The sequence below is a fragment of the Hipposideros armiger genome, unplaced genomic scaffold, assembly GCF_001890085.2.
Source record: "Hipposideros armiger isolate ML-2016 unplaced genomic scaffold, ASM189008v1 scaffold_71, whole genome shotgun sequence".
In the NCBI taxonomy this organism is placed as follows: Eukaryota; Metazoa; Chordata; class Mammalia; order Chiroptera; family Hipposideridae; genus Hipposideros; species Hipposideros armiger.
Genome location: NW_017731421.1, coordinates 2,541,018 through 2,561,119, shown reverse-complemented (window position 1 = coordinate 2,561,119; position 20,102 = coordinate 2,541,018). Strand labels below are relative to the sequence as shown.

Genomic DNA, 20,102 nt, shown 5'->3' with positions numbered 1-20,102 from the left:
TCAGTCTCCCCATCTGTAAACCAGCGGCTGAACTAAGTGGTTCCCAGATTCCCTTCTATCTGGAAAACCCCAGGATTCTCTGAGGATGGTTTCAGCCTTTCAGAGACAGGGCATCAGAAAACCACCCTGAGGAAAGGAGGCTGCCTGGAGGCATCCCCTCTCCATCTTGGAGCAGATCCACAGAGCTCATCTCCCCACAGGGTCCCACAAATCAGCCCCCTCCTCCACACAGACCTGTTTACTCCAACTACTGTAGCATTGACCCCTGTTTATCACAACAGTGGTTCAAGGAGTAGGCTCCGTGACCCAGACTTCCCGTTCAAGTCCAAGCTCTTCTAATAAAAGCCAGGGGGCCTTGGGAAAGTGCCTCAGTTTCCTCATCTGCACTATAGGGCTACTCAGAGTCGTGCCTTCATAGGGCTGTTTGAAGATGAGATGAGTTGAATAGTGCCCAGCACATAGTACGTGCTCAATAAATGTTCACTTTTATTGCTGCAGATAATTTATTGTTATAGATATTATCTGCATGTTGCTGAACAACTCCCCATTTGGGCTCAAATGCAGTTTTCCTTTCTTTGTTAAATGGTTCCAAGTTGTTTTGAAATTCTCATTGGATGCTCTGTTTCTGCCAGGATGGATTAGGGCTTAATTGGGCTCCTTTACAAACCACATCTCTTGGTTTTCAGTTAAGGAAAGGGGATGGAGCCTGGGCTAGACAGAAGTTGCCTTTTTTGTTTTTTTTTTTTAAAGAACCCCAAGTTAGCATTAATATTTCAGTCCAGTCTGGAGTTAACTTAGAGGATTACTCAGATCTCCTGAAATCCAGGCCAAATCAGTGGGTACCCTGTGTCTATTTTCATGTGCCAGACATGCCCAGGATGAGAGGTGGCAAAATTTCCATGGTCCCTGGGCAGAAAATAGCATCAGTCAGACGTCAGACACACCAAGACTTTGCTTTCTAAGAGTGTGAATCCTGAGGGTTGAAAGAATGGAAACCACTGGCCTGTGGGGTGCCTAGGTCTTCAGCCCCGCCCCCCGCCCCCCACCCACAGCCTGTACAATAGCAGTTTCTGTGACTCACCCCTCTCATCAGGTCTTCAACTCCTGAAGCAGATGACCCCTGACCCCTCTCCATCTGCAGCCAGACGTTGCCTCCTAAGCTCCAGAACCTTCTCATCCCCCTCACCCCTCCAGTTTCCGCTGTCAAGTCTCATGCTCTCAGTCTGGTTCTTCTTCTCCGAGCATTTATTCTTTTCTGCCTAACACCACAATTTGTAATTACGCATGTGTTTTTGTGTTTGTTTATTGCCTGTAAGCTTCGTGAGGGCAGAGAACACACCTATTTTGGTCATCGCCACACACCTAATGCCAAGCCCAGTATCTGGTGCATAGTGAAAAAGTCAACAGATATGTGTGGAATGAAAGAAAGAACAAATCTATTATCCAGCTGCCTACGGAACATTTCAGTGTAGAGTGCTCACAACCACCTTAAAATAAAGCCATTATCTTTCCCCCCCAACCGACCATCCCTTCTTTCTCCCCAGTCTCTAAGAATAGTATCAGCATCAATCTCGATGTCGTCACCCCAATCAGAATACTGGGACTAGCTCCACACTGCTCTCTCTCCCTCACTCCCTCCTACGGCCGACTGGTCAGTAAGTCTCACTGATGCTACGTCTGTGATCTCTCTCATGTCTCTATTCCTTTCCCCACCAGATTGCTGCTACGGTATGATTCAGGACCCCATTCCCTCTTACTTCTGTTACTACATTTCATTTCTAAATGGTCTCCCTGGATGGGAGGCTTCATATCCTCTGACCAGCTCCGTCCTCCTCACGGCCACCAGACTGAAGTTTCTAAAATATAATATCGCGTCATCATGTGACATGTGCCCTGCCCCCTACTCAACACAGTTGCACGGTTCCTGTTACATTTTCTAATATGCAGTTTCCATCTTCCCTTCTGGAATCGATTTCAGAAGTCAGAGTGTAGTTGGAATGGCTATAAGTCTAGGAAGACCATCTAAGGATTCCAAATTCTCTTGGACAAGTTTTAAAGAGACACGAGCTGCAAGGGAGAGCAGCGTAAAGAGAACACGTCCCAGAATTTGTCGGAGTCAGTTTTCTTGGTCTTTTCACTCCTTTTTGGTTGAATTTTCAGGCAACAACACAAAACATAAAGTGGAACTTGACATTTTTTTGAGTTCACTTTGGTTTTCTGTAAAGAGTATGGATTTGGGAGTCAGACCTCTGGGTTTGGAGCCCAACTCTGCTCTTCTAGCTCTGAGGCCTTGAACAAGTCTTTTCACTTCTTTGAACCTCTTTTCCTCAACTGTAGAAGGAGAACAAGACCAGCCTCGCGGGACTGGCATAAGCAATGAATTAGATATTATAGCTGAGGCACCCAGCGCCACGCCTGGCACAAGGGGACCTCCCCACCCCCCAAACAGTAGCTGATATTACACATTTTTTTGTTGGTCTAAAAATCTGTTATCATTGTCCCTATAGAAGCCTGTATGTGAATTCTTGTAGACAAAAGCTATTTCTTCCTATTCCCTGATGGACTAGGCATTGGTGTTTAGCATCTGAAAACGCACATGAGAGGAGAGAGGGCGGTTAACTGTTTCAGTCAAGTGTTGACACCAACTCCATACCAAAATCTTGAAACAAGAAATTTCCAGTGGGAGGTGGGACACAAATTGGGAGTTGCTGGTCTCTCTCTTTCTGTCTCCTTCCCCCCCCCCCAAGATCAAACAACGTGTCCTTGACCCTCTATTTCTCTTTTGGCAAAGTCAAGTAGGGCCATCCATGGCGCTCATGGTTTTCCATTAGACTATAAGCTTTTCAAGAGTGGGGGCTGAATATCATTTGCTTTTGTTCATGCCCAGCAGAAAGCCTGGGAAATATCTGTTGACTGAAATATGGATTGTTTTGTGCCTGAAACCATTTCTCCTTGTCAGAAGAGCCTTTCTTGGTTGGAGTATTTGGAACTAGGCTTACATGTCCCATTTTCCTCTCTCATGTGGGCACAGCTTTAGAGTTACTGCATTTGTTTTGGAGAGTCTCCTGTTTCACTGTGGGATTTTGAAGCAGCTCAGTGCCAATGTGAAATTTCTGTAATTTAAGTTTTTCCAGAGCATTGGCTACTATTTTTTGAGCTTCTAAAATTTTTCATGTACCTCTGATATTTTTATTTATTAAAAAAAAACCTCAAGTAAATTTTGTAAGATTATGATTAGGCAATGTTTATTTCCAAATAAATATATAAATAAAAATATTATTTCCAAATAATAATGATAAAGGTAAACACCTTAATTTTAATGGGAGGGGCCACATGAGGCTGCTGTTTTTTAAGTGGAATCATCTTAAATCAATGATAAGATTTTCTTCCCCTATGTCATTACTGGAACTATTAGTGATTCCTAGATGTGTTTGCCATGGATGGGTTTTGGTCGTTTGTTACCACGAAATAAAAAAACAGTTGGATGCATAGAAGTATTTTGTTCCTGAGACATCTGGTAATGCCTGAGAGGGACAGTGATTAGCTTCGCCTAGAAGACGAGACAGCTGGGTAGTTCAGCTCTTCCCCAGTCTCACTGGAAACAAACCTGAATTTATACTGAGGCAGTGGCAGCTCTTACGCCTTTTGTAACCATTGCTGTACAAACAGATGTGGCACACTCTGTACCAGGGGAATCTCAACTGCAAACAAGTATACAATCACCAATCAACTATTTGAGGAAAACTAATGGGATTAACAAAACAGTCTTAACAAATGGAAGAATTTATACCTGAAGAAATAGAGTTAATAAAGCAAATACAACAGACATCTTCCAAGACATTCACCCTACTGGAAAATCACCCCAACACATCAGTTCTTAATGCTTTTTCGTCTGTAGCATATGTGACAAGTGATATTCAAATTTTAACTTACTCCAATGGACATACCCAGGGTTATGCAAAATTTCCAGCATTCTAGTTATAACTTGCTTATTCTTTCCTGTGAAGGAATGTATCAGCAGCTGGGTGAGTGGAGTTATCCTTGCTACAAGCAGCATTACGAGTAGGAATGCTTAGTTGTAAAAGTTGCGTCTACTGTGACTGCTTAAAACAGAAAGGAAATCTCTGGGAGATCCAGTGGAGGCAGAGGTTACCACATCCTTTCCCCTTCTGCATGAGAATATGACCTTGGGTTAATTCTGTAGCTCTGTTCCCCTGGAAACCTCTAAAACTTGCAGTATCAACTGTGTTGCTAAGCAACATTGCTTATGGTCAGAATGACCGTAGATTGGCAAATTAGATCTAGCTTGGTAGTATCATAAATACCTCATAAATATCCAGAGCTTTGGGCTTCCTTGAATTCACTGACCCTTATAACTGGTAATGTCATTGCAGGGAGCTTGGAAACTATTTTTATGAAGTTGTTACAGGAGAGATTGGGGTTCATAAACCAGGGAAGTTGCCACAACCACCCAAGTGGATATCATCTCCTTGCACCTGAGTGTCATCTGGGCAGAGGATAGCTCTGGGTGAATTGCTATTAGGAGTCTCACTAGAAGGAACATCTGATGACGTCCTGCTGGGCCAACTGTGACCTATAGTAGTCCCGTGAGTCTAAATGTTTAATAGAGCTTAAGAAGACTTCTTTTGGGCAACCAGACTTGAGGCTACACAAGCTGGAACAGTGCCCAAGTTGCACCCCAGGACTGCTCCAGCAGAGACCATACAGCCTCCAGGGCTGGGCACAGACACTTGACCTTCTCACCACTGATGCTGGGCATTGGACACTCCAAGCAGGACCTCTGTTACCATTTCACCTGAAAGCTGTATGTCTCTGCTACCACCCTGGTCAATTCCATATTTCACCTATGTCATAACACTTGCTTGGAGCCCAGGTCACATGCCAGCACCATAGCTGCAAGGGAGTCGGAGAGTGACATTCTACCTTGTTGAATCACGGACTAATAATATGGGAAATTCTCCAACTATAGTAAGGTCACCAGTGGTTCTAGGCAGCTGAAAAAGTTGACGAAATTCCACTACACTCTTTCCCTTTGCTTTTTCTTTCTTTCTTTTTTTTTTTTAATAAATAACACACAAGTGAATCATTTACACAAATCAGTATTTCCAATCATTATTACCCACATATCTCACAACTGATTGGTTTACACACCACAGTTGAGAACCAAAATTCCCCCCAACATAAGGACTCCTTGGGCTAAACACCCTGGGAACCTCAATAGCTGTCCCTGGCATCCTAAGCAAGGATGCAGAAACCTTTACCCAGAGGAAGAATTACACTTCCTCATCTTCCTAAGGACAGTGATCACACATCTGGCACAAAAGTGCCCAGCCCAATGCTAGTGGGTCCTGGAGAAATGCAGTCAATTGATGAGTGGGGACATGCTAGAGTGAGAGGACCACATATTAGACCTGTTTTATGCGGGGCTGTATATGTGGACTTTGGGGCTGACCTGGCATCTCAACCACCATATAAGTGGTTCTAAGGGGGGAAAATGTATATTGAATTTTAAATGATTCCGTTAAGAATCAGAGTTTTAAAACATGATCCATTTGTACCTTGAGCATTGCTGCAATTTATTTTTTCTGGCCAGAGTAAAAACAGCTCTAATGCCAATATTTTTCAAGCTGTAGGTTACAGCTCATTAATGGGCCATTAAATCAGTACAGTGCAGAGACTGGCAAACTATACCCCAGGCCAAATCTGGCCCACTGCCTGTTTCTATAAAGTTTTATTGGAACACAGCCACACTCATTTGTTTGCATATTGTTTATGGCTGCTTTTGCACTTTTGATTAGTTGTAACAGAGGTCAAATGGCCCACAAAGCTGAAAATACTATTGGATCCTTTCCAGAAATATTTTGCTAACCCCTGATCTTGTGGACTCTGACCTGAATTTTACAAAAATGAACTAGAATTGAAAATTTTTTTAATTGGAGTAGTTTACATGTGGCAAAGTAAGTATGTTTTGTGAAACTTTTTTTTTCAGTTATATTAGTTGTAGTTGATTAATTTACCCAAGGTCATATAGCTAAAGTCGCAGAACTAGTGTTTGAAGTCTTGGAGTCAGGCCCTGGTCTGTGCTTGTATTCACTAGGCCATTTTGCTAGTATTGATGGGCTATGGTTTTAAAGAAATAATAATGTTTGAAAGCCTCATCCCTAATCCCTAGAATTTTTTTAAATAATCTTTATGAATGTTTCCAGGATTTAAAACTAACACACTTACTAAATAAAATGTGGTAAATTAAAAAGAAAAAAAACAATGAAGAAGGAATTTTTAGTCACCCATAGTCTCTGCATCCAGGAATAAGCACTGAGATCATATGGGGCATTTCCTCCCAACCTTAGCTTTCTGTGTATATGCAGTTTTGTTTGGTTGTTTCACAAAATAAGGACCCTATCCATGGTTGGTCTGTATCACTGAGTAGCCTTCAAAAGCATGATTTTTCAGTGGACTGTTCCATCCTTGGACATGGAGCTTAAAAGTCAAGAGAGATCTGGGAACAGGCCTGTCACGCATGCTTTATGTAGAAAATGATAAAACAGAGGCCTAGACGGATGAGTGGACTTTTCTGGAGTCATAAGCACATTTGCAGTGGATTTGCAAGGCAGTGCCTCAGTGCCTTTGCACATGCTTTGCCCTTTTCCTGGAACATTATCTCCCTTCTACTCCATGATTGGGTACCTCCATCAGTTCATCCTTCAAGACTCATTTCAGGTGTCACCTCCTCCAACAACCCTTCCCTACCACCTCCGGCTGCGCTAAGTGTCCAGGGCCTAGCTCTGTGCATAGCATGTAGTAAGTACTCAATAAATGCTTTTGGAACTGAACAGAGCTGAGTCTGAAACCTATGTGTTCCAGATCTTGATCCAGAGAGCTGTGTGGCCAGTGTCAACTCAGGCAGCCCTCAGCTTGGCTCTACTGTTCACACGCTCCAGGCCTCAGTTTCCTCAGCTGTAAATAAGAATTAATAATCCAACTTCATGGAGCTGTTTCAATGACTAGTGAACTAACTTATATAAGTGCCACACACAATCACCGGCACATAGCAGGTTTATCCATAAACGGCAGGAATTATTATTTACTCCTTTCATCTAGGTTGACATCTTCTCAGATAAAAGAGATTTTAATCAACACTTAATATGTGGTAGGCCCTGCGCTACATACCGTACTTGTATGTGTATTAACTAAGTCAATCCTCACGATACCCCCTGAGACAGGATTAGCCTTACCTCTGCCCATTTTACAGATGAGGAAACTGAGATGCAGTGAGGTTAAGTAACTTCACATTTGAGCAGGTCTCTCAATATCAAAAATATCAAATGAATGCTGGGGAAGGGAGCTATACACTAAAGGAACAGAATACAGCAATACCTTGGTTTGTGAGCGTAATTCATTCCGGAAACAAACTACTCGTATTGCAAGACATCGCACTCGTTTACCACGTTAAAATGTATTAGAAATGTTTGCTCGTCTTGCAGAACACTTGCAAACCAAGTTACTCGCAATCCAAGGTTTTACTGTATATGCCATGGTGCGGGGCAGGAAACAAGAGAAAAGAAAGCGAGACCTTTTTCTGAAGAGGCGTTGGAGGCAGCAACAAACTGGACTGGAAGGAGGTTGTGAGACTCGCCAAGGTGTCAGGACTTCCTCCTATAAGCAGAGAGGAACCAGGAGGCATTCTGAGAAGGGAGGTGAGGCAACCAGAGTGGTATCTGACAGTCACCTTTCTTGACAGAGGTACAAGGAAGGTGATGGACATTTGATTAGCACCTACTATGTGCCATGTGCTATGCAAGGCACTTTACTTACAGAGTTGAGTTTAATCCTTACATCAAACTTGTGAGGCAGACTGCACCTACAGATGAGACAATTAAGCCTCATTGCTACTTAGTAGGAAAGTGCTATTTGGAAGCTTTTTAAATAACGTTAAGGACCTTCATTGCACATTAATTGTATCTCTGGCTATTTTTTTATTCTGCAGTCAGAATGCCTAAATTAATACCTTGGTTCTAACTCTTATTAGCTGTGTGACCTTGGACAAGTTCTTAACCATTCTGAGCCTCAGTTTTCTTATCTATAAAATGGGAGATACCATAGAATCTACTTCAGAGGGCTGTTATGAAGCTATTAGGTGTATGATGTGTGTGTGTGTATATATATATATATACACACATATACAGATACACATGTACACACACATAGCACTTAAGTCTGACAGTTAAGCTCGCGAACTCATCTTAGAAAAAGTGCTACATACCTCAATGCTGAGTATCACTATGGTCACCTTCGAAGTACTCACTTTGGGAACCTGTGCACTGACACTAGCACCTAGTCCCACCCTTCAAAGCAATTTTGAAACTCTTTTTCTGTAATCGCCCTCAGAGCTGTCATCATATTACTCTTGGTGTTCTGAATGTCATCAAAATGTCTTCCTTTCGATATTTTCTTTATCTTTGGGTAAAGAAAAAGGTCACTGGAAGCCAGATCAGGTGAGTAGGGAGGGTGTTCCAATACAGTTATTTGTTTACTGGCTAAAAACTCCATCACAGACATTGCCGTGTGAGCTGGTGCATTGCCGTGATGCAAGAGCCACAAAGTTCAGGTCGTCTAACTTTTTCATGGAGCCTTTTCAGCACTTCCAAATAGTAAACTTGGTTAACTGTTTGTCCAGTTGGCACAAATTCATAATGAATAATTCCTCTGATATCCAAAAAGGTTAGCAACATCGTTGCAACAAGTTCGCGAACTTAATTGTCACACCTTTGTATAGGTGTTAGAGAGCACTTAAAATCCAGCATGCATTAGGCTCCTTATAGATCATGGCCATTATTATTCTCACTGTCATGGTGCTTATAACTGAATGTATACTATAGCAGTGCTTCTCGTACTTTAATGTGCATTTGAATTCCCTGGGATCTTGTTAAAATGCAGATTCTGTTCTTCAGATCTGGGATGGGGCCCAAGATGCTTCATTTCTAGCAAGTTCCCAGGTGAGGATTGACCACTCTGTGAATAAAAAAATATTGATAGGATTTGTGTGTTTCTTGTTCTTTTCCCCGGCCTACTCCAACCCCCATTTTCAAGTTACATAAGGGCAACAAATAAGCACATGTGATGATTTTTGTCTCTGGTAGAGCTTGGCACCTAATAGGTGCCTGATAAATATTTCCCAGGGCTGGCGTGAGCCTTGCAGGGGCTCTATTCCCCTTACCTCACAAGATGCTGGATCCTTTTGCAGTTTGCCAAAAGGAATGGATTCCAGAGGTCAGACGCGGCCAGCCTGCACGACTCCCAGGCTTTGGAGCATCAGCCCAGGGAAGATGCTGAGCATCCGAATATAATGATCAGCTTTAGCCTAATGAGGTGGCCAACAAATCTTAAAGTGTCTGAGGGAGAGCAAATTAGCAACAAGCATGCAAGGCATAGATAGGTGAGGCAGGATTTGGCAGGTGTCCTCTCCAGGGAGAGGCAGCAAAGCAAATCCGGAACCTCTCTGGCTTCAGGGCTATGAAACACCTCCAGCCTCCAGGGCTTGTCAATAGCTTAGACTCAATTACCCTGGAGTTTTTTCCCAGCCAGGAGGAAGAGGTTGCTCCTAACTAAGGTGCAACTAAGGTGATGTACAGAGGGACTCAGGTTTAAAAACAGCCCCCTCTGCTAACAAGCGGGGTTAGTCTGATCAAAAGCATGTGCTAAACTTGTTCATTTCAGTATCCACGTCTTTTGTGAATCCCAGTGAACCGGCTGCCACAGCAGTCTGGCCTGGTCTGACACCAGCTTCTTTTTATTTAATGGGGAAAGGAAAGGAGAACCTTCTCTTTATCACAGAGACTGAGGAACTAGCACTGCACTCTGCAGTATGATAATCCGTAGCCACGTCTAAATTTAAATGAAATAAAATGAAATCAAACTAAAGCTTCAGGTCCTCAGTACCATCAGCTTCATTGCAGATACTCAATAGCTGCCTGTGGCTAGTGGTTCCTGTGTTGGACAGCGCAGATATAGGACATTTCCAACATCACAGAAACTTCTATCGGACAGCACTGAACTAGAGAATCAATGCAGATAGGGCCCCTCCAAAACAAAAGAGAAGTTATGATAATCAGCACTCCCAAAGCAGTAAGGTAAGGAGCGAGTGTAGGAACCAGGGACCAGCTCAGCTGCCGAAGCATAGTCCCCTTTTCCATTTTTTGATCATCATTCATCTGTCTTTTAAAGCAACCTCATCTTCACTCACCATCACCACCAAGTTTTACCAAGTGTTTACGGTGCACTAGGCTCTCTCTTTTTTTAAAGATTTTATTGGGGAATTGGGGAAGGGAACAGTGTTGGGGAATTGGGGAAGGGGAATATTGTGTTTTTCCAGGATTCATCCAGTCGTTGCTTTCAATCTAGTTGCAGGGAGGAGAGGGGGCAAGCCACCATTTTATGCAGGAGTCGAATCGGAAACCTTGTTGTTAAGAGCATGCGCTCTCACCAGCTGAGCCATCCGGCCACCCGTTGGCAGCTTAGCTCGGGCGCAGCTCACTGGCCAATGTGGGAATCGAACCGGCAATGCTTTTGCTCAGAGCTCGTACTCGAACCAACTGAGCCACCCAGCCGGCCATAGGCTCTCTTTTAAGAGCGTTAGTCACCGAGTCCTCACAAGAACCTTAGGAGAATAGTAGCACCGTCTTACGCTGTTGCTGTCTATCTTCTCATAGGAACTTAACACTCTTGCTTTAATATGCTCCCCCACCTCTCCCTTTTCCTTCTAGTATTCTCCATGGCTTAGGCCTCAGTAAATATTGCTCATGCAAATGGAATGATAATCACATGACTTCATCTGATCAGAGAGTAGCTAAAAGCCTTTGAGAAACAAGCTAACCTGAAGCTCTTGCTGTCTCTATAAACACAGACCCTGCCACTTAAACCTTCACCTCAGTGCTACTTGAGCTTTTCCATTTGTATTTTATTTTGTAATTTTTAAACTTCTTTATTTTATTTGTATTGGCCATGTGGTTCAGGTGTGCATTGAGTGCCTGCTCTAAGCATAGCACAAGCTAGTGTTCATCAAATTCTTACATGTGCCAGGCACCTTACAAGTAATTTATATGAATTAACTCATTTATCGCTCATGATAGCCCCATAAGGTGGGTATTATTAGTCATCCCCATTTTATAGATGGAGAAAGTGAGGCAGAGAGCATAAATAACTTGCCCAAATTCACAGGGCCCCAAAGTGGCCCTGTCCTAGGGAGTGGGGACCCAGGGGACCTTACGTGGCTCCTGTCCTGCACAGCTTACTTATTGTCAAAGAAAGAAAGTGCAAAGGGTCAGAAGGGAGGTGTAGATAAGCTGCTGACGGGGATCAGGGAAGGCAGTTTTGAGTGAGACTTTGGAAGACGGCTAAGATCACGCATTCTGGGGAGGGGTTGGGGAGCTGCTAGCAAAGGCTCCGAGGTAGGAAATATCTAGATACATAGGGAGGAACCATGTATCATAGGCCAACTGAGTCAGACGAGAGGAGAAGCCAGGCTGCTCTTCCGCTGGTTTGCAGAGGTGCAGATGTGAAGCCAGTTATTAAAAACGGAAATACTTCTCTACAGGTCGGTAAAGAGACCCTGCCCCAAATGCTCTCTGCGGTGTCCCTGCCATTCAGCAGCTGCACCTTGGCGTCTGTGCCACAGGATCCCCTCTGCATCAAGACCATAGGAGTGAGATGGTGCCCGTGCCTTACCCACAGTTAAATAGATTTAAGTATCATTGCTGAGTTGAAAGTGCATGGGACAGAACAATGCCCTGCAGGTGATGTTGGGCCCTTGTTCCTTCCACAGTGGCGTTCGGGTGAAGGTTTAGACAAAAGGGAGAAGCCTAGGAAAATGCAAAGGCCTGCCCACGCTTCAAGAGTCAGCTGGACCCTCACCTCTGCCGTGAAACCTTTGCTGCTCCCTGCCCCCCATTCTCCATGAAGCCCTCTGGGAATGATTCTAACAACCCTTGAGTGCCAATGTGTGCCAGGCCCTGGGACGAGCGCTTTTCCAGATCACCCCACTTCAGCTTCGCAATCTCCCTCTGAGATACAGTCATTCTGCCTGTTTTATAGATGAGGAGAGTGAGGCTTAGAGAAGTTCAAGGACATGCCCGAGGTCACACAGCGAAGCTAGTAAGTGGCAGGGCTGGAGGTTGAGCCCAAGCTCTGTGATTCCAAGGCCTGTGTCCTCTTGACCACCTCTTGTGTGGCCCCAGTCATTGCTGTGGCGTCATTTGCTTTCATGTCTGCATCTGCTGCCAGACTTTGAGCTCCCCACAGGCAGGGACTGGGTTTTGATCCTCCCTTGCTCTCCCTGGCAGCCAGCCAGGTCCTGGCACAGAGTGCATGGGAGACATAAACAGCAGTCTAAGTGCTTGGCAGCAGGAGGATGGAGCTGAAAATGATGTAGGGACCTTAGAAGGTTCCTGCAAGAGTTCCAAAGACAGGTGACAAGCGCATGGCCTTGACTGAATGTCGTTCTCTCTATCCCCTAGTGAGAAATGTGACCAGCTGGCCTCCTCTCTTTGCTTAATGGTCCCAAAGAAAACTACATTAGCCTCCTTGGATTTCCAGTTCTTTCTCACTTGCATGGAACTGGCAGCCCTCTGCATGCCCTGTGTGGGGGCCTTGGGCACTGTACCTGACTATTCTGAACATGCAGGAAAATTGTTTTTTAAAGAACATGAGCAAAAGTTAGCCCCTGACGCTGCCCAGTGCAACCTGAGGGCTCCCCGCAGCATGCCAAGAGCCCGCGGGAGACCGAGTGCCTGGGAACAGACTGGCTGCAGAGCGCGCGCTCCCAGCTCAGCCCGCTTCCAAACCATCTGCCCCTGTGCCAAGTTTCCGCTCCTTTTTATTCTGTCAGAAATAGTATATTGACAGCTGCCAGCACATAGTTGGGTTTCACATGTTTAGGAAAATAACCCAGGCAGTAAATCTGGTCATTTGCCCAGTAGACACAGCATCGGTGTTGATTTTGCATTCTTTAAACTCTGACTTCCCAAATGAAGCCTATATGTGTCTATGTGTATCCTGGTCTGCTGTTTTTCTAGGGTTTTATTGATTTAATCACACTCCCTCTCGTTCCATTTTGCTCTCCTCATGGATTTCATCTGCTTATAATACAAAGTGCTATAAATTCAAATTCTTATATTATCGTATTTTTTACTGAAAAGTTATATAGGCTCATTTTTTAAATTTTGGCAAGTGCCCAAAAAAAGAGAAAGAAAGACAATTTAAATTATTTACAGTTCAGCGACCCAGATGCAGCCAAATGATTATTTGATTTATTTTCTTGTCTTTTTAAAAGAAAATACAAATAGTGAGGCTTTTAAAAATAGTTGTACTGGGCATGTATATAATTTTATATCTTTTTTATTTTACTTAGTATGTATAAGCTTTTTTTCAATAAAACAGTCATAAACATCATTTCTGTAATGACTACAAAATAACCCGTCTTGTGGATGCACCACCATAACTTGCCGAACGGTTCCCAGGTTACTGGTCATTGGGGTTGTTTCCAATTTGTGAAATGCTGTTCTTTTAAAACTGTCCATAGTAGCGTGACTAAAACACCAGTGGAGAGGGCACAAATATAAAGAGGAATGTGTCTGGAGGAGAGCCGCTGAGGAGTTAAGTCCCGAGGCCTCTGCTGGCCTGTGTAAGGGAGAAATTGCAGAAGGAAAGCCCTGGCAGGCTGGCTTACCCAGCCCCACCCACCCTGTTTCTTTTTCCAGGAAGAAATGCCTTGTGGGAAACCTAAGGAGGAGCGCCTTCCTGGCCTGCAAGGTCTCTAGCCACTGTCATCAAAATCTCTTGGAACAAGCAGGCACTTCATGGTTTCCAGGGGTCTCCCACACGTACAATCCCCCTGGATTCTGGAAGTGGGAAGACCAGCCAAGGTTGCTTTTCACAACTTCAGAGACTCTAGAACTAAAGTCTTGAGAGTTGCCCAAAGCCCAACAGTGAGCAGCCCTATTGAAACCAGAGGGCTGCTCTAGGGATCCCTGGAGATCCGCCCCCTCCTTCCTGTGTTGCTTCTAGAATGGAGAGGAGATATTACGCACCATCAGAAAGCTAGCTTTGAGCTTGTCCCTTGTATAGAGTTCATTGCATAGGCACTTGGCCACGTCTCTTGATGAGGAAGTCTCCACAATTCCAGAAGTTGTTTGTTTGTTTGGTGGTCGTGTTGGTTTATAATTCTGCATTTAAAGTTTTTGCTCTGTTTTTTATGTTTGCCGCATGTGTAAGAAGCATTGCCCATGAAGGCTTCCTCGGTTCTTTCACATTGGCGTGTGAGTCTGTCATGATTCAGCCAGTCAGGTTCAGGCTTGCCCAGGGATTGAGACAGAACATGCTGGCAAAAGAAGGTGGATATTTTCCCAGGCTTCTGTTCTCACCGAAAAATTCCAACGCCAAGGCTGGAGCGAGCGCTTTGGGCAGTCTTTGGTCACAATGCTTTCTATTAGTTCCCTACACAAAATCCCACCCCTCGGACGGCCACTCTCCAGACCCTATGACAGCACAGTGTGGAAAGATCATTTTTGTAAAGAAAAAAGGAAATCAATAAATAGAACCAAGGACCAACTTGTTGAAAATGCTAACATGGACTGCAGGCTCCACTGCCTCCACAGCCCTTCCCTGGAGCCACAGCCCTCCCTCACCCCAGAGCAGTTTTTAAGACGATCTCACAAGGCACTTTCCATGGTCGGCTTTGCATCATGGTTATCTGCCCTTCCTTCTCTGATGGCCACTTTATGCTCCAATCCACCAATCAAAAGTCATGAACCAACAAGTACACGTGGATAATTAAGGACAGCCCAACAGACGTATTGCAATAGCACTGCCCTGGGAAAGTGGGGGTAAGTGGCCACACTAAATTCTTTTGCTAGATAGAACACCAGGGTCCAGGTTTTTTAAATCCCTGCGTCCTCCACAAGACTCAGCATAGACCCTTACTCCAAAGAGACAGTCAATGAACAGGGAACAAGTCACATGATCAGCCTGCTGCATAAATGGCCCTCCGTGTTCATGCATTTATCATCATTCAAGTTCCTGCACCACAGCATCTTCATCCACTTACTTGTCCCCTCAGTTACTCCAGTCTGCACAGAGTCCCCCAAACTTGTTCTGCCTTTCCTCATCTGATTTCCTCTGCCTGGAATCTTCTTCCAAGCCCTTCTCTCCCCTCCAACACACTCCCACTCCCTTCAACTCCAGCTGATTATTTGGATTCTCTCCTAAGACTTTGTACATTCTTTCACAAATAGCTTCATAAAGCTTTTCAAAGAGCTTCTTTTCTCGTGGTTTTCATGTTAGACCAGGCGTTCGTTGAGGGCTGGGACTATTGCAATACTGCAATATTGCAATAAATATAGAAGCTAGTAAATAGCAGATACTCATTTCTTCATTCAACAGATATTTAGAGAGCATCTACCCTATGCCAGCCAAAATGCCTGTCTTCATGGAGCTTACATTCTATTATACTAGGGGAAACACACAAGGAACAAAAGCATAAATAATAAACTATCAGGCAATGATAAGTGACATAGAGGAATAAAACTGGGTACTCAAACCAGGTACAAATGGTGAGAGATGCTATTTTAGCTAAATGCTAGGTAGCATTTGAGTAGAGACCTAAAGGAAGTGAGGCAGTAAGCCACGTGGATATCTGAAAAAAACAATCTTGCCAGGCAGAGAGAACAGTAAGGGAAAAGGCCTTGGGAAAACCGCATTCTTGGCCATGCAAGGAACAAACAGCAAGGAGGCTCGTGAGGGTGGAACAGAATGAGTGAGCGTATTAGGAGATGGAGGAGATGAAGTCCAAGGTGGGCAGGGTCAGACCGTGCAGAGCCTTTTGGGCATGTGGAAGAATTTGGTTTCTAGTCCATGTGTGAAGAGAAGCTCAGTGAATGTTTGTTAAACTGAATTATTTGAATTGAACTGAACTGCATTGGGTTTCACCTTGGTATAGAGTCTATACTATAGACTGTATACAATGTTTTAATCTGGCCATATCTCAGGTCTGCCCTTATTGCCTCCAAATGGAAAAGCACTATGAACAGTCCCACTTAGCAATTTTAAAACTTGTTAGTGTGTGAGTCTGCCTGTTCTAGAACTGGGCGGCCTTGTAAGATGTTCCAAAAGCCCCTGGCTAGTGACACTTCTGCCAGCCCCTCCCACTTGGCACCAGTTTCATTGTGGTGGCAGATAGCTATAGGGGACATCTAAATTCTAGAGGAATGTGGTCCTACTGGCTGTTTTATTTCTGACTTTATTTCTGACTTTCCCAGAGTCTGAAGTCTTTGAAGGGTCACTGGAATTTATTCTGGGCCTTGGCCAGGGTCCTGGACCTGACTTTGAACATAGTTTTTACCCATGCCTGGTTCTCATTGAATCTTAATCATGTGGAATTCCTACCCTTAATACAACTGAAATAAACCACATTTAGCCAATTTTATCATTGTATTTAGTCTTTATAAAACCGTTCCAGTGAACTATTATTCAGAGAAAAGCGGGAAACCCATCAGAATTTAAGCGAGGCACATCCACAGGATTCAACCATACATTTATGGATTCACTTAACAAACATTCATTCACTCAAAGAATTTTTTTTTGTCAGAGACTTGGGAAGTATTTTATTTTATTTTATTTTATTTTTGAGATATAATTGACATGTAACATTAATTAGTTTCAGGTGTACAACATGATTTGCTGTTTGTGTGTATTGCATTATTATCACCACAAGGAGTCTAGTTCACATCTGTCACCATACATACTTACAAAAATGTTTTTTCTTCTGATGAGAACTTGTAAGATCTGCTTTCTTAACCACTTTCAAATATACAGCACAGTCTTATTAACTATAGTTACCATGCTGTACCGTACATCCCCTCATTCTCTCAAAGAATGTTGATTGAAGACCTACAAAGTGCCAGGTGCTCTACTAAGTGCTGGGGATACAGCAGAGCACAGGAGAAAGCCCTGCCCTCATGAAGCTGACAGTCCACAGCAGGAGACAGAACAAACCAGGGCGCTAACATAACATGTCATCTTGAGTAGTGGCCAAGTGCTGCTGTGTGCAAGTTTGGGGGATACAAAGACGAATAATTCATGCTGCCACAATGTTGTTGGGGTGGTGGTAAAGACATAAATTATAACAATAATGTGATGTAAATAGTATTATGGAATTAAGTACAAAGTGCTATAGAGGCAGAAGGAAATGTATGCTGTCAGACAATTCAGTTCACGAACGCATCCTAGAAAAAGTGCTACACACCTCATTGCTGAATATCACTATGGTCACCTTCAAAGGACTCCCCTTGGGGAGCTATGCACCGACGCCAGTGCCTAGTCCACTCTTCAAAGCAATTTTGGAACTCTTTTTCTGGAACGGCCATCAGAGCTGTCGTCGTATTTCCCTTGATGTCCGGAATGTTATCAAAATGTCTTCCTTTCAGTATTTCCTTTATCTTCGGGTAAAGAAAGAAGTCATTGGGGGCCAGATCAGGTGAGGAAGCATGGTTTCCCAATACGGTTCTTTGTTTACTGGCTAAAAACTCCCTTACAGACAGTGCCGTGTGAGCTGGTGCATTGTTGTGATGCAAGAGCCATGAATTGTTGGCGAAAAGTTCAAGTCATCTAACTTTTTCACACAGCCTTTTCAGCGCTACCAAATAGTAAACTTAGTTAACTGTTTGTCAGTTGGTACAAATTCATAATGAATGATCCTTCTGATATCAAAAAAGGTTAGCAACATTGTTGCAACAAGTTCGTGAACTTAATTGTCAGACCGCTTGGGGACTACTTCCCAGAGGCAGCAACATTCAATCAATGTCTTAATAAATAGAACTTAACTGGATGGAGGGGTAAAAACAGAGTGGAAACAACAGCAGGAGCCAAGGCAGGGAGATGTGAGCAAACACATGTGTTCCAGAAATGGCTGGTCGTTTGGTGTAGCTGGAGCGCATTGCTTCTGGGACAAGCATGGAGTGGGAGCAGGAGAGAATGAAGATGTGCGGTGAGGCCAGTTAATAAATGGCCATGCTGAGGCATTTATAGCAGATGACCAGATTTACACGTTGGCACGTCCATCCTGGCAGCAGTCTGAAAGGACTGGAGAGAGAAAGTAGCATCAGGGAATTATTATGAAAATAATGCAATGGCCCAATCCTAAAAAGAGTCTGCTAAAGTGGCCAACCAGTTAAATTTGAAGCGCTGGGCTCTTAAGGTACGGAGGGACTCTAAAAGTCGTCTAGTCCAACCACCCATTGGATGTTTGAATCTCTTTCCTAACATCCTCCCCAGAGGACCGTCCAACCAAGACACCAGCCCTGGGGACCTCCTTCCCATCTCGGCTTCAGAGAGCCGAGATTTCCTCTGAGGTCTTACTGATGTGGAGCTGGGATCTGCTCCCTGGAGCTACTACCATTACTTCTTTTGCGCTTCGGGGCTTCCTGACCCAGTCCAATTCCTAATTCAGATGCAATGTTTCACTGTTTAAAAACAGCTGCAATTTACTGAGTACCTTCTGTGTGCCAGGCAAGCCTACGGGGCATATATTACCCCATTTTCAGATTGGAACCTGGGGCTTATTGGCCGTGTGATTTGCTGAGATTTGGTCACTGACCGAGTTGAACAGGATTAAAACCCAAAGCTGTCTGACTCCAGAGCATGCACTCTTGGAAATAGCTATCAATTTAACTTCACTTAGCACACACTCCTGTGAAACCCCCTGTCCTGTGTGTCATAGAAGAGGGCCACCTAAGATGAATAAGCATGGTGAATAAGTTCCCCTTTCTAGTGGTTTGGACAGTGGAGTCAACACCGAAGCATGGAGATAATGCTTCCTTGGCTTTGGCTTGCGGCCTGGCGATTTCCAGAAAAAGAAAGTGATCTATGTTTGGCCCATGGCGGGAGCCACCCCACAGGGTCGGTGCCTGGGAAAGACGGTCTGTATCACAGGAGGTGGGAGGCGGCGCGAGACCCGTGTGTATCATCAGATTTGAGTAAAACGAAGCTTCAGCTTGGACCCAGCCCAGGGCTGAGCAGAGAGAAGTACAGCAAGACTGAGAGGCTGCCAAGCTGGGAGCAGGCTGAGAACAGGTGTACGGACATGCTGAGCAAAGCCGTCAGCACTGATCCTGAGCCCTGAGCATGCCGGCCGGAGCTGCCGCTGCAGGCGGATTGTGACACTGCTACAGTTGTGGCCAGAGGACTTCAAGGAAAGGAACCACCCCGGCAAGAGGAGGCTTTTGTTAGCGGATTTACCTCCCTAGTTGTGTTTTTCTGAATCTGATGTTTAGTTGGTAACAACTTAGACTAGATGTGGTAGATGCGTGATGTACATGAAGATGCCTGAAGGTACATCTTCCGTATCATTGTCCTTCCATTCCTGTTACCTCATTTACCTGCTTGGTGGCCCTGTGAAAAAGGACCCTCACTCTTTAGGTGACAGAGGGATCTAAGGGTGAGGTGACATCTTTGCCTCATCCACTCACCACACACTCAGCTTCCGTGCAGAACCAGCACCCACACCGCAGCCGAATCCGGACACCTCAACCTGTTTGCCAGCCCATGTTCCTCCATCTTGGAGAAGTACTGCTCCAGACATGGCCGGGGGCCCCCTTCCCTGACCCAGGTTTATCCATAGATGCGATTTGCTTTGGTTCTTCTGGTTGATATATACTCTGCCTACCCTAGGACTGGCCCCAGAACTCAACCTCTTCACTAGCTAGTTTGGAGAGAGAGGCTACAAAAACTCTGCTGAGATTAGACGGGCCGTGGTAGGTGGGTAGGATACACACCTGGTCCCCTTTCCATCTCAACAGGTAATCAGCCCTGGAGTACTGACCTGTACAAGGGTCCTTTCTTAGCATCAAAGTCCAGCTTAAAAAACAGCCCTTTTGGTTTTCCTTTTATTAAAATCACGAGCATCCTTCCTGGTTTCTGTCATCCCTCCAGGTTTCTGAAACTTCCAGATTCAGCAAAATGTAAAATCAGTAACATTTGGTCCAAGAAGTAAACTGCACATATGTTTTCTTCTCACGTGTGTGGAGATTCCA

At 44.4% G+C, this 20,102-nt stretch overlaps 1 protein-coding gene across 4 annotated transcripts in view; it reads left to right on the top strand.

The window, feature by feature from the left end:
* Positions 1-20,102, top strand: part of ABTB3 (ankyrin repeat and BTB domain containing 3) — a 297,350-nt gene that overhangs the window by 185,324 nt on the left and 91,924 nt on the right. The gene's annotated exons all lie outside the window — the stretch shown is intronic.